The sequence below is a fragment of the Balaenoptera acutorostrata genome, chromosome 1, assembly GCF_949987535.1.
Source record: "Balaenoptera acutorostrata chromosome 1, mBalAcu1.1, whole genome shotgun sequence".
NCBI classification, from domain to species: domain Eukaryota; kingdom Metazoa; phylum Chordata; class Mammalia; order Artiodactyla; family Balaenopteridae; genus Balaenoptera; species Balaenoptera acutorostrata.
In genome coordinates this window covers 37,844,596-37,847,899 of record NC_080064.1, presented here as the reverse complement: position 1 = coordinate 37,847,899, position 3,304 = coordinate 37,844,596, and the positions used below count along the sequence as shown (strand labels likewise).

Genomic DNA, 3,304 nt, shown 5'->3' with positions numbered 1-3,304 from the left:
CTGAAAATGAACAGTTAAGACGGAGAGTCTGAGGCATCTGTCTTGCTGGTTCTGATGGTTTAGAGGGAAGCAGCTTGATCTGGACCTGGAAACAGAGGTGATGGCTCCCTAATTTGGCAGGTAACTTCCTGGTATGGAAGACGTGGCAGGATTCCAGAGCTAGTGCCTATGGGCGGTTACTCCCTGATTCAGCAGGTGGGTCTCCTGTTTTGGTAGGAGCAGCAGTCTCCTTCACAGCCAAGTTCTGCCAGGTGCATTGGAGAACTCACCCATGATGATCAGCCTGGAGTCTGTTTCCTTAGCCCATCTAGCAACATTGTAAGCCATTTAATACCTTGCACTAAATCCCTTTCTGCCCAAGTGAATAGTTTTCTCTGCCGCTGAACCCTAACCAAAGCAAGGGGCCAAGAATTATTATACAAGTGACAAAATGACGTATCACTATGTGGATCATTAGAATATGGATGTACTTTAATTTATGAAATACCACATACTCTATTGTGAGGAAGATCCAGTTTCAAACAAAAATATGTGCTCTTGCAACAATCTATACATTGATTTAAAAAAAAAATCCTACAAAATTTGAATTCTACTGAAGAACTTTTTTGTTACTTGCTAATGCTATTAGGACTGTAGTTTGCATGCAACAGAGTTCTACTGGATTTAAGCAAAAGAAAAATGAATTTATATAATGTCCTCTCCTAGAACCCAAGGGCAAGGATGCAGCTGGACCTCAGGCATGACCTGGAGCCAGTGATTGCAGTGCTATTGAAAACCCAGGAAGCCCCTCTCACCAGCTCTCACCATTGTTTCTCTCTGAATATATGCTTCATTCTTTCTCTCTACTAACTTTCTCTGTATTCCAATAAACAGAGTTAAAAAAAAAAAAAAAGGCTCCATCTCCACGTATGTATCCTCCATTTAAGAGAACAGACGGGCAGACTAAAACAGGAATCTCCTAGACCTAATTCTAGAATCTTAAGGAAAGGCTATGAGTAGTCCACTTTAGTCAGGTACCCAGTTCAGCCAAGTTCACAGCTTAAGGAGGCCTTCACCTTGTTTTCTATGTAAAGGGCAGCCCTGGAGCACAACATTCTGTGGAATAGAATGTGAATGATGCCCCTTGGAGTTGTGCCACCACCTTGAACCAATCTGCTGGAGTCTGGAGTCAGAGTCCCTTTATGAGAGCCTGGTAGTGGGTGCTCTGCTCCTGGCATCATATAGATTGTGGGGAGGGGGACATAGATCTGGAGGAAGGGGAAGTTACCACATAAGAGGGAATTATTGGGCGCTCAGGTGACAAGCTCACTGATGTCCATTACAAGAATGATATGCTGATTTTAACTACATTAGATAAAGGGTAGGTAAACTATAGCCCACAGGCCAAAACCAGTCTGCCCCAGGTTTTTGTAAATACAGTTTTATCGGAACACTATCATGCTTATTTATTTGCAGGTTGTCTATGGCTGCTCTTTTTCTGTACTGGCAGAGTTAAGCAGTTGCAGCAGGAATCATACAGTTCACAAAGCTACAATATTTATTGTCTGGCCCCCTACAGAAAAAGTTCGTTCACCCCTGTATTAGACCCCTGCTACTCAAAATGAGGTTCCCCAAGCCAGCAGTCTCAGCATCACCTGGGAGCTTGTCAGACCTTCACTTGGAGCTACTGACTCAGAACCTGCTTTTTTTTTCCCCACTGAGGCATTTTATTTGCATTGTATGTATTGCATCCCTAGAAAAAGAATCCCAAGATTTCCCCTCCTGTGTGTTTTTGTCTCGCTTCTTCGTGGTTCATGCTGCCGGCTAAGGTTATCAGTATAATGAAACCAAACTGACTGGATGGGAGCAGGTTATTCTGCCATTTTTCTAGATCTTTGAGTTGTATATCAAATATGGGGCTGATCTCCACACTTGTGTAACCTGCCTGTGAGGTTCACGACAATTTTCCCAGCCCTGTGATCATCAGTGATTTCAAATTGGCCAATATAACCACGTTTCATCATCACAGCTAGAAACTGGACGATGCCTTGGGAGCACAGCCTAATAAGAACCTAGCATTTGCCTCTCTTTTTGGCATTGTTGATGCTCTTGAGAATATCAGCCAGGACATTCATGTGCACCATTATGACGGCACAGAAAGATGGCAGGCAGAACCTGCATTTTAACAAGAGCCCTAGGTGACTTGGAGGCACGTTAAGGTTTGAGAAGCACTATATTAAACTCCTCAGTGGCACAACCAATATTATTGAAACTTTCGTTTCACACAAGCCCCCTTTAACCTGTGGGACATGATGCAATCTCCCAGGCACATTAGACTAGTGTGCCACTATCTCAGGATTCGATGCAGTGAGGTTTTTTTTGGACTGTGTCAGGGCAGAGTATCATTGCAATCAGCCAGAATCAGTCCAGACAAAGGGATACCTGGCTACGGTTTGTTAGGTACCTACTCATTCATTCAATTATAACAAATATTTCTTGAGGGCACACTCTGTGCCAGGCATTGAACTACAAATGGTGAACAAATTGGCCCAGTCTCAGCCCTCACAGTTGTGAGGCTTTCACACATCACCTCACTTAATTCTTCCTATAACCTGTGAGGTGGGGACTTCAATCCCTATGAGGACACTGAGACTCAGAGAGGTTAATGACTTGCTCAAACTCATGTGACTGATGAGTGGCAGAGCTGAAAATAGAACCTATGTCTATCTGACACCACAGTTTATGCTTTTTCCTATGTGGCACTGCTAGACATGGTTCTAGGAGATTATAATCTAAATTAGGTCTACAGCCAGAGAGCCAGTGTTTTATAGATAAGAAGCAGAGTACTCTTATCTCCCACTTCCCAGATACAGCCAAGGTGATGCTGTAAGATTGGGGAAGGCTGAAAACTAGAGGACCTTCTCTTCAAAGTGGCAGACTTGGCACCTTTATCTGTGAGAAAGACAGATGACTTTGGTTCAGTTACTTCTTCCAGACACTTAGAATGAGGGATTCACCTAAGGTCCTAGGGTAGGATGAGAATAGCACTGCCCTGGGTAGAAAAGAGTCAGGGTTAATGCTTCCTCCTCCAAGAGACTCTCAGGATGAATCCCATTCACTGGTGTCCCCCTGCCTTTCTGACCCTCCTCTCACCTGTTCTATACATCGCCTCCGCTGACCCAGCCCTTCTTCCTTGCCTTGCTTCTCCATCATTCCATTGTACCCTCTTGAACTTCCATTCTGAGACCTACAAATATACCTCTCCTATATCCCTATATCCTCAACTAGAGGAGAGAGGTGAGGTAGGGAGAAGGAGGTGAGAGAG

At 44.0% G+C, this 3,304-nt stretch overlaps 1 pseudogene; it reads right to left on the bottom strand.

Moving 5' to 3' along the window:
* Positions 1-1,732: 1,732 nt before the first annotated feature.
* LOC130704608 (40S ribosomal protein S15a-like) lies at positions 1,733-2,123 on the bottom strand (annotated as a pseudogene).
* Positions 2,124-3,304: the final 1,181 nt, after the last annotated feature.